The following is a 12,106-nucleotide window of genomic DNA, read 5'->3' as shown; positions in this document are numbered from 1 at the left end:
CGTAAGTGAAGATGTTATGCTGGCGGTTGGAGATACGAAGCTAGAGTTCAGTTAATATGTTTTTCACGTATTAACTATTTAATCCTCTCAACAGACTGAGGCACTTACTCCTATTATACCCATTTTATGGATGAGGATACTGAGGCACAGAGAGGTTAAATAAATTGGAACTCTTTGTGTCAGTCATCTCTCAGGGCAAGGGGCCATGGTTCATAAATGGAGCAGGTAGAAGAAGAGAGAGGTTGTCCCTACCCAGTCATTGGAGACGTTGGTTGGATCGGAGACATGACTGTTTGGGATCCAGCCCCTCGGGAGGCAAGGCACAGGTGGCACTTGAATTCAGACTGCAACTCACAGCCTTTTTCTTTACTCCACTTTGCCCCCCTAGCCCACCATTGATCTTCACCCCTTCTCTCCTGTCTTCCTCCACCATGAGCCCTGGACAGGACCTGCTTATCCGACTGGTGGCCAAGAGGAGAAGTAGAAACAGCTGTGGGTCATCCCCACGGCCAAAGCTGCCTAGAATGAGAAGGGTTTCCCAAGACCTAGGAGACTGTGAGAGCCTCTTTGCCCTCTGTCTTCTTCAAGGCCAGCTGTCTTGGAAGAAGCTGTAAGCTCATTTCTAAGGAACTGAGCTCTCCTTAAGATCTAGATCTTTTCCTTATTTAGAAAGAAGTTCACACCTGCTCAGGATTCGGAAGGGAAATGCTCCCACAGGCATCTTCCAGACTTCTGATCCTCCCACGGCAGTAAACTTACAGGAGCGAATAGTAGAAGGAATACGTTTTCCATCCTTCCCGAGCTCTAAGACTGCCTTTTGTGTTTCCTCTAAATGTATTCACTCTATTCATTGCACAACCATGGAAACCGATAGCAAAGGTATTTTTATTAAGTTCTAACTCAAAAAGCTTAATCACATTTTGGCAGCTTTTCTCCATGACACTGAACCAAAAACTCTATTCTCTCCCCTTCTGCCCCTCAGGTTTGGGTATTAGACTTGTCTTTACATAACATCACAGCAATTAAAAAAGGAGAAATGGTCAGTCTCCTGACTCAGCGATTGGCTGTGATTCCATTCTTTGCGCAAACTCCTCGGCGTTTTCCGATAGCAATCTTCCGGGGGTCAATATCTTCCCTTTGAACCTGGAAACAAGAAGGGAGAGGATCTGTGAAATGTAATTCCTGAATAAAATACAGAAAAGAACCTACTCTGATTTTATTCATTTCTTACTGTGCCAGATTCTCCTTCGTGTTGGAGAGATGCTGGGGGTGAAGTGGTGCCTGAGGGGAGAAGCAGGGAAGCTGGCGGCACTGTGGAGAAATCAGAGCAGAGCTGCGGCCTTACAAGTAAGAAACCAATAGAGACCAAGAAGGTCCAGCTCAGGCCACCCCAAGCACTAAGACCTGAAGGACGCCTGGAACGGTGAATGGAGCAAGGGGCCAGACTAGAAATGGTGGGGTGTCAAAGCTGGGCCATTGCAGTAAATCCTTAAGAAAGGAATAGGGGATATAAGGAAGAAAGGCTACCTGTGAGAACAGGGCTGGTAGGAAGAATAGAAAAATCTAGGAGGCTGGGGTGCCATGCATCTCCTATGGCTCGTGTGAGCTCATTGTGGAATCTGCAGGATGCTTGTGAGCCTGTTGACATTATGTGCTCAAGGTATCACAACCGATAAGGTTCAAGCTGGGATTCATATGCAGGCTGTTTCCAGTCTTGCCCTTTGCACATCTTAGGCCAGTGAGCAGAGAAAGATATGATTTTGCATAAACTCTTTGGATTTTCCTGTAGGGTCTCAGTGAATGGACCAGGCTTCTTACTATAAACAGATTCGTCATACAAACTCTAACCAAAGCTGGAGTGGGTAGCTATCAGGCGCCCCCATCATTTCTCCAGAGTAGGCCACAGTGAGCTTCCTGCTTCAGCCAATTGGGTTGGCCAAGTGTACCCAGTGCTTTTTCCGTGGACTGTAGCGCTAAGACTAACAGAATCAAGTAAGACACTCCCCACCATGTTGCCTTGCAGTAGAAATTTTAACAGAACAAAATTCTGTCATATATCTGAACAAATACACAATTCTACTGTTCAAGTGGGTCACTGGGTATTTAAAAATTCCTCTTGCTCTTGGCCCAGAAATCATGCACACCCCAGAAAAACACAGGTAGAAGGCGATTCCTGACTTTTTAGAAGAGTTGAGTCCAAGGAAGGAATGCCAAGCTACAGCCATTGAAAGTGTGTCAGAGGAGGAATTTATCACTTACAAAAATGTGGTAAAATAAACAAAAATATTACTTAATACCTTTCCATTTAACCTTGACTGCAATGAATTTATTCAAAACACTAACCTTTTTGAGCCTTTGGCTGAAGCACTTGCCGTATGGTACATCCGCGTCCTGCGGGCCTGCGCACCTGTATCTTCTGGACCTCTAAGATGTGGAGTTTCCTTCCGTTGCGTCTACACGCGACAAATCACCTCGCAGCATCTTAACAGCACCTCTGACTTCGTCACCACGACATTTTCCTCTTCCTAGTTATTACAAAATCTCGAAATCATTAATGTGTTGGTAAAGAAGCATACGTATGTACCACAGTATCACAAATGTTTTACTATTTTGATAGCTGAATTTCAAGGTAATTGATTCCCTTATAAAAAAGACACAATGAGATACTACTTCATATCAAATGAGATGGTATTAATAATGATAATAATGGAAAACAGGAAACGTTGCCAAGGATGTGAGGAAGTATCCCCTCGTACATTCCTGTACGGGCAATATGAACATAAGATGGTGCAGCCCCCCTGGAGAAGTGTTTGTCAATTCCTCAGAAAGTTAATCATAGAATTACCCTATAACCCAGAATTTTTTAAAATGTGGATTTAATTTGGAAAAAGAAATCCCATCCTCTCTTTGTATTTCTCAAAATGGGGACGGCTGCTTTAATGAGAAATGGCAGTGCTGTTCTTCTAAAAGGTGCTCAAACAAAAATAAAAAGCTCCGCCTGGTCTTATTTGATCTTTGTTAACATTAATGCCACAAACCACAGAACAACAGCAGGCAGAGGCCCCTGCTGCACAGAGGACAGTGCTGTGGAAATTCACTCTGGAAAACCTGTATTCAAGTCTGCCCTGATATTAAAAGGCTGTGTGTCCTTAGAAGGGTCATTTCACCTCCTTGGGCTTTTGTTTCCATCTCTGTATAATGAAAGAATCATAGTTTGCAGGGTTAATTATAAGAAGTAAATGATGTAACTTAAATGAATTCTCTCCTCTGAATTCAGGTGGCCTTTATTACTCACTCACATGTCCATTTCTCATCCCACTGCACCGTAACTACATTTTGCTGGACTGTTTTCCCCTCCAGAGTATGAGATATCTATGAGTGGGGGAGATGACATTCCTTTCTGTTTTTCCTATGCACAAAATATTTGAATAACAGTACTCCCTCAAGATGACTACTCAGTGAATGAATGAATCAGTAAATGGTTGGGCAGATGGGTGTTGCAAACTTCAGTGTGCACACGCTACTGAGTAATGCAAAGGAATGGGTGAGGTCTGGTACAGCATTTAATCACCTCCACCCCCCAGCTCAGACTCACAAAGCCAGTTGATCCTTCACAGAATTGAGAACTTGATCCTGAACCAAGTGGTCTGCCATCTTGCATTCCAATCCCAACTTCTTACCAGTCCTCTGACTCAGGGTCTCCTTTTTAACTTTATTGTCTCATTTCACAGATTGGACCCAACCCCCATTACCACTACCTAGCCCGGTGGGTTCTCAAAGTCGAGCAAGCATTAGCATCACCTAGAAGGCCTGTTAAAATACGTATTTCCAGGCCCCTCCCTTAAAGGAGGTCTGGGGAGGAGCTTGAGAATCTGAAAGTCGAACATGTGCCCAGGTGATGTTGATGTTGCTGGTCTGGGGACCCCCCCGCTTTGAGAGCTACTAGTGTAGGCTGTGATCACCACTTCTCTTTTACGGGGAGCCTCCACTGGGAGTGCGGGGGGCACATGGCAGGTACATCAGTGATGCTCTTGGGTGGCAGCCCCTTCAGAATATAAGGGAGAAAGAAGGGGAGACTGAGCTGTTTAGCTGACCTCTTGGGTTGGATCTTACACTGGAGCCTAGGGGCTTGGCAGCCAGTGGTGGGCTTCTAAATGTGTAACGACAGGTTTGAAGGGGACACTCAGATTTGTGACATTTACCAGTACTTATGGTATAAATCCACCGTAGCCAGTTTCAAGCTATAGCTGTATTACCTTGGGCAGCCTTCAATTCCCCCAAATGCCAAGGGGCAATAATAAAACCCGCCCTCTGGATAATCGGGAGTGTTAGCAATGGTGCACGTGAAGTTCCAGGAGTAGCATCGACACCCAGAGAGTGTATGGTTACTCTTGTTTTCAAGATTTTCCTGCAAAACTCCCCAATAAGCATTATAGTTTCTCCCACCGAAAAATATGCGTGATGTGCCATTCACAGTGGATATACGCTTTTCAAAGTCAAGCTTTTTTGTTTTCGAACCTATCCTAAACTGTGCTGGAAAACTTAAAATTTCAGCTAGCACTTGGCCTAGAGAAAAAGTAGAGAGCTTGTGGATATTTTTCTTTCATTTCCATTTAGGATCTCTTATTCCGCGTCAGTGATATTAAGGATTTTTAAATTACCAATAATTATTCATTAAATATTGCCAAGCTGTTGCTGTTTTTCTTCAGTTGTCGCTAACAAAATACTTGCCTAGAAGACAGTGCTTGAGAGTTCTCCAAGTCCAAGAACATAGAATAATGGAATGATTCTATATATGGAATAAGAATATAGATTAATCCCTGCCTCTCCACGCACAGAACAGAACACGGCTGCCCCACAGCATTAAGTGTGTCTTCCCAAATCCAAACAACTGTAGCCAACTCTGTAGTGGAGTCTTACAGAGCAACATGGCAGCCGCAATGCGCTCTGCTGGCGAGGGGAAACGTGAGTCATGACCTGGGTAAGGCACCGCCATAGTGTAAAGCACCAGGTTGGGACACAGAACAGAGATGCAGCCTTTGCCCTCAAGAAGCTCGCTGTCCAGGGAGAGGAATGACTTGAGTTGCAGAGACTGCAATGGAAATGGAAAAACAGAACCAGAACTGAAAGAGTGGTACGGATAAAGAGCTGTGTGCAGAGGGAGGAGGCACAATTTGAAGTTAGGAAGGGAGGGAAGAAATGGAAATAACCTGAGCATCGAAGGAATGTCTCAACCAGTGTAGGAACTGGAAGGAATCCAAAACCCAAAGGATGAAAGGAAGGCTAGGGGATAATCAAACAGCAACCACGGAGACCAAAACCAAGATCGAATTGGGTGCCAGGAATTAAGTGAGGCTGGCAGTTCAGAACGAAAGCTGGGAATGAGCTCGTCCTGAAGCTTCCCTTTCATAATGTGTGCAAGGAAAGTTGTGATTCTTCAAAGGGGCTGGCTTTGCAGGCTACTCAGTGCCCATTCCTCAGGTCCCTCTTCAACAAACCGCTTGCATTTCAGCCCCATACTGGCCATCCCATTCCTGTTGTGGCTGTTTCACATCTGTTGAGCAGTTTCCCGTATGCCAGGTGCTGTGTCGTCTAGATTGTCTCAACTGATTGCCATAATAGTGCGACGAAGTAGGTGTCATTATTCCCATTTTACATACAAAGAAACTGAGGCTTGGAGGGGTTGAGCCAATGGCTTGTGGTCACACAGTGAGTAAGCAGCAGATCCAGGCCCGTGTGATGCCAAGACCTGTGTCTGTTATCACTCTAGTACGCATCCTCTATGTCTTCTGTCTCTTACGTGTCAACTGCTGGATTGTCACAAACATAGCATCTGATGCATCGCATTTTCTGCCTCCTCTAAGAAAATGACCCATAATTGCAGACCACCTAAATTGGTTGAGAAGCAGCAGCCATGGGTTATCAATCCATGCAAATTCCTAGAAAAAGTCTGATACAAAATAGGAAACAAGCTTAGCCTAGAAAACTCCCATCAGATTTCTGCCCACATATGCCTTTTGGGTTCTCACTTCCTGAAATTGGCATAGCCACCGGTTCTCATCTGCAAAACTTCTCATGATAGCGTTATAACTTTGGCAAACGCTATTGGAAGCGAACGAGCATCTACATTTAGCACAGAAGGTCAAAAAGAAGCCTCTAAGTAGGAAAGTATGTGTGTTTAAACTTTTGACTCGTTTAAATATGAAGATAAATTTAAGCACTATTCGGTGTTAACAATTCCAACCTCATAAATTAAAAACAACTATAGTAAATGCATCGGACAGCATTTACGATATTCATTTTTTTCCTAATTAGAAAGCATGGGGCTGAAATCATCTGTGTTGATTTACTGAGTTTCCCATTGTCAAGTGCTCTATGCTTCATGTGATTATGTTAATGTGCTAATTGAGTTTGATGTCCTTCGTTGTACCTTCTGCTTTCTGCAAAAGAAGAAAGTAGTACTAGAAGTATGTTTTCCTTGAATGTGTTCTAGGATAATAGGGAAAATGCCCCGTGAGAGCAGGAAGCCTTATCTTTTGGTTTGGGCTGGCTTAGATACAGTTTAATTTGAATACTTGAACATATTTATGAGGTGCAAGAAGCAAATGGAAAAGAGCATTCACACTGTGTGGTGTGTCTCACGTCACCATTTGAGCTGAAACAATGGGAAGCGTGCTTGTATGTGGGTCACAGTGTTTTAGGGAGACAGCACAGGGAGCAGAAGCAGAGAATATTCTGCTTATGTTTCACCTAAAACATAAAAGGTGCAATGCTACCTTTCACTCGAATTTATATCTTGTTCCATTTTCTTTCCTGACTCAATTTCCCAGACATTTTCATCATCTTGCATGTTGCTGTTGCTTCTGATTTTCACTTTGAAACTCCAGAAAAAGGCCTAAGGGCCAGGTCTTGTCTGAGATAATGAGCATTTCTTAAAAGAGACAGAAAGAGTCCATTGTTTCCACTTGCAACTGGCCGCATGAGTAGAAAGAACCCAGAAATGCCGGTTCCCTTCTCCCAAGACCATCTTGAGAAGATTGGGAGTATGTGGATGACTCTACCTGTGCCAAGACAGAGACGAACATCTGTGTAGGAGCTCTCTGTGTTAGGTGTCTCTGTGGCAAAGGAAGTTGATGCTGTCATGTCAAAAACAAAGCTTTGAAAAATGGGAAGCAGACTGGCTAAGAGCCGGGATGTGGAATTAGGCAGACCTGAGGGACGATCTCGGCTCTGTCTCTCACTTCCTTTGTAGGCTATTCACCTATCCTGAGCCTACGTTTCCTTATCTGAACAATAGGAATGATACTGTGTTTCATAGACACCATCAGTTGTAAAATACGTTAATTGATTTATGTACCACAATAAAAGGGAAAGAACACTGACAATTACACTATGACATGATACTTTCTTAGTACTTACATTTTTAATTTCATGTTATTGAAAGAGCTCTTTTAGATTTATTTAGAGAGAGATTTTTAAATCATATATCAACCTTATGCATACATTGTTTATCTTTTCCTAAAACTTGGTCACATTGGAAGTCATTCTTCTGAATCACTTTCAACTCAGAGCTGTCAGTGTCCACATTCAATCTCTGGGACATGGAGAGTGCGGAAGATGGAGCATTTCTTGCAAGAGGGTCTCCTTGTTGTCTTCAGGACATTCTGCAAGTCTTGATGCTGTACGTTCTTGATCTTACCAGAAAGGGTCAACAAAAGGCTTTTAGCCCAAGTTGTACATGGATAGAGAATAATGATTGTGTCAATGGGCAAATGACAGTGAAACACCACTGACTGTAAGACAAATCTCAATTTCAGAAGTGTGCATCCTAGAATCCATGAAATACTGGAGTAGCACTTTCCTCCTAGGGATGTTGTGAGGAAAATTCAAACAGAACCCTGGAATAGTGCCTGGGACTTATTAAGCATTCAGTAAATGATAGCTATTAGTAATGCTACTCTAATATTTTGTGATGGCTCTGTACATGTAAATTATCAAATAATTAAGGTAATAAATTATACCCAGCCTCCAATTATAAGGGTATTTTAGAAATGTGCATATGTTTGGTCCCAAATAAATGAAAACGTGAGACTAAAGTTTATACTCAGTTATGTCGGTAATTTAAGTGTCCTGGGCCCCAACTTGGAATAAAGATTCAGTTGGTTCTGTTATTCATGACTAATCAAAATCACCCCACCAGCAAGGAGTTCCGTGTACAGCTCCATTATGAAAAAATCATTGTTGCAGCCAGTCCAGCTATATGCCCAGAGATATAATCCATGGACAAGGATTATTGTGTTTTAAAAAGTAGGGACATTTAACCACTACACACCCAGCTGAGTGGCCCAAATCCAGAGCACTGACAACACCAAATGTTAGCGGGGATGTGGGGCAACAGGAGCTCTCATTCATTGTTGGTGGAATGCAACACGGTGCAGCCACTTTGGAAGACCGTTTAGTGGTTTATTACAAAACGAAAGATACTCTTAACATGTGATCCAGCAATCGTGCTCCTTGGTATTTACTCAAAGGAGCTGAAAACTCATGTCCACACAGAAAGCTACACATGGATGTTTATAGGAGCGTTATCCATATTGTCAAAATTTGGAAGCCACCAAGATGTCCCTCAGTAGGTGAATGGATAAATAAACTGTGGTCCGTCCGGACAATGGAATTTTATTCAGCACTAAGAAGAAATGAGCTATCGAGCTGTGAAAAGATACGGAGGAAACTTAAATGCATATGATTAAGTGAACGAAGCCAACCTGAAAAGGCTACATACTGTATGATTCCAACTATACGACATTCCGTAAAAGGCAAAACTACGGAGCCAGTAAAAAGATCGGTTGTTGGCAGGAGTTTGGAGGGGCGTGAGGGGAATGCTGAGAGGGGAGAGAGAAATGAATTGGTGGAGCACAGAGGATTTTTAGTGGGGTGGAAGCATCCTGTATATTACAATGGTGGATACGTGTCATTATTTCTTTGCCAAAACCCATAACATATGCAACACCAAGAGTGCTATATATGTCAACTATGGACTTTGGATGATTTTGATGTGTCAATATAGGTTCATCAGTCATCACAAAGGTACCACTCTGGTGCATGACCCGTTCATAGTGATGGTGGGGTGGGGAGGGGGAGGACGGGGCAGGTGCAGGTGGTATATGGGAACTCCCTGTACTTTCTAGTCAATTGTGCTTTGACCTTTAAATTCTTCTAGAAAAATAAAGTCTACTAAAGAAAAAAGTAGAAACATTTCTAGATTAAAAGAGACTAAAGAGACATGGCAACGTATGATCCTGGATTGGACTCTGAACTTGAATTTGTTTTTTCCATAAAGAGCATTTTTTTGATAATTGGAAAAAAACGAGGAAGGTTTGTAGCTCAGTTAATCATATCTCATCAACGATAGTCTTTATTTTAATAATTATAATGTGGTTATGTAAGAGACAGCTCTTCTTCTTAGGAAGTACACACTGAGGTGTTTAGCAGAAAGGGCTATAACGTCTACAATTATTCTCAAATGGTTCAGAAAAAATAATATGAAGATATATACAGAGAGGAACCAATAAAGCAAGTGTTGCAGAATGTTAACAATTGAGGCGAAAGGTATATGATAGTTCTTTCAACTATTTTACAAGCCGGAAATTATTTCAAAATAAGAGTACAAAAAATTGGGAAAATAAACCACTTCAAAGGAAGTGAAAAGGACATAAAGAGTATTAAGATAATTTTGAACCAATTCTAAACTCTAAATCTCCCCCCTGATTTTTTCATTATTGATAGGCACATTCATAGAATTGTAATCATAGTATTTGTTTCTTTATTTCCACCTTTTTCTTTTTTTGAGCCAACATTATTTCACACGGGCCATCCCCTGCCTTAGCAGAGTGCAGACACCTGCCACGCTCTCGGGGCGGTTCAGAATCCTCCTGTGTGGCTGTGCCTTGGTGGCTTAGCTGCCTTCCTATTGTTAGGAATTTTAGTTACCTCTCAGCCATTTATTAATTCCTTAGTGCTTTTATTTTGTTGTCCAAAATAAAGGGCATCAGGGCTAACGCCACCATCAGTGACTGTAAAAAACCTATTCCCCCTAGATTTCTAGTTCTTGCACCTACCCTCACTTTCTTACCGAGTTTGTGAGTTCTGGCCCGTGTGCATCACACAAAGTGCCATAGATAGGTCTTCAGATATCTCTGACACACACAGAATAGAATAGCTGACTACTAGAATAGCCTCTGTCGGCACAAAATCCCTCATATTTTTTGGAGACAAGGCAAGTGGATAAGTCTGATTCTCTGTGTGCAAACACATTCCCAACATGAATGAATGAAAGAGACAGGCACGCGGACGTCATGAGCAGGTTGTCTGCAGGTGCTGGCAGAGGAGCAGACGGTCGTTACACATTTTACTTCAGAGGGGACACATTGTATGTGTTATTGTAATCACGACACACGAGGAAGGCGTGAGGAGTGCCATAAAATGCGTACCCACCTGTGTAATGTGTACACCCCTCACCCAGCTCAAAGAAGGACTCAAGACTGATGTCTGAATGTCATGTGCCCCATCGGGGTCTAGATCTTCCTCTGCTCTCTCCCTACTCTTCTGAGCTTAATGCTTATTATTCCTCTGCTTGCTTTTTAGTTTTACCACATGTGTATATATCCCTTAAACATGCATGTTTTTAAATTTATGTAACCTAAACCATACTTACGTGTTCTTTTGAGGAAGATTAGCCCTGAGCTAACATCTGCCACCGATCCTCCTCTTTTTTTGCTGAGGAAGACTGGCCCTGAGCTAACATCCATGCCCATCTTCCTCTACTTTATTTGTGGGATGCCTACCACAGCACGGCTTGATAAGCAGTGTGTAGGTCCACACCCAGGATCCGAACCAGCAAACCCTGGGCTGCTGAAGCAGAATGTGAGAACTTAACTGCTGTGCCACCAGGCCAGCCCCCAAAGTTATAATTTTTTTCTTTTTTTTTTTATTTAACTTTTCATTCATCTTTTTAAAAAAATTTTATTATTTTCCTTTTTCTCCCCAAAGCCCCCCAGTACATAGTTGTATATTCTTTGTTGTGGGTCCTTCTAGTTGTGGCATGTGGGACGCTGCCTCAGCGTGGTTTGATGAGCAGTGCCATGTCTGTGCCCAGGATTCGAACCAACGAAACACTGGGCCACCTGCTGCAGAGTGCTCGAACTTAACCACTCAGCCACGGGGCCAGCCCCCCAAAGTTATATTTTTAAGAGTCAACCATGTTGATGTCAGCAGTGCTAGTTCATTCATTTTCACCACCGTGTATTATTCCATCCTGCGAATACACTGCATTGTGTTTGTTCATTCTCTTATCTATGGCTATGTGGGTTGTTTCCAGGTGGAGCTATCGAATGCAGTCCTGCCGTCAGCACCTTTATGCAAAGCGACAGCGTCCCTGTGCATCTCCATGCATTTGGGGGCTCCTCTGCTCCTGTGACCCAAAGAGCTTCCTCACCAGACAGTTGATGAGAGAAAACACAGGGCCCAATCACGAGCCTTAGGACATGCAACTGTGCCCTTTGGAGAAGTTATTTCAGTTCACTTCTGAGTTCACCAGGAAGTCCAATACCATCTGCGGTCGAACCTGTATGGATGGAACTAGCAACAGTACCCGGGACAACCCGCTCCTCAGGTGCCTTCAGTGGGTCACCGGGGAACCACAATAGCCATGCTGCGTGGTGAGCCTGTGGGCTCCTGCCATTGAGTGACCAGATTTTATCCAGTGCCTTGAGGGCTAATCACCCTCGGACACATGCTTACTCTATTTTTTCATTTGTTTGTTTCTGCTATTCACGGACAACGTCCTAAATCTCATTCCAACTGACTTTACTAAGTGAACAAGGAAAGTTACATTTCAAGTCTCCCTGTTAAAACTGGATGACATCTATCAGCGGGAAGGGGCTCTTTTTTGCATAAATTAACACTTTGGAGACTGAGTGAGCCAGCACTTCGGAGTCAGATCCATCTGGGTTCATATATTTAGCTCTGTCACTTACTAGCTATGTGACCTTGGGCCACTCACTTAACCTCTCTGAATATCAGTCACCAGATCTGTAAAATGAGAATC

Source organism: Equus caballus, chromosome 1 (assembly GCF_041296265.1).
Source record: "Equus caballus isolate H_3958 breed thoroughbred chromosome 1, TB-T2T, whole genome shotgun sequence".
NCBI lineage: Eukaryota > Metazoa > Chordata > Mammalia > Perissodactyla > Equidae > Equus > Equus caballus.
Note: the sequence above shows the minus strand (reverse complement) of the source record.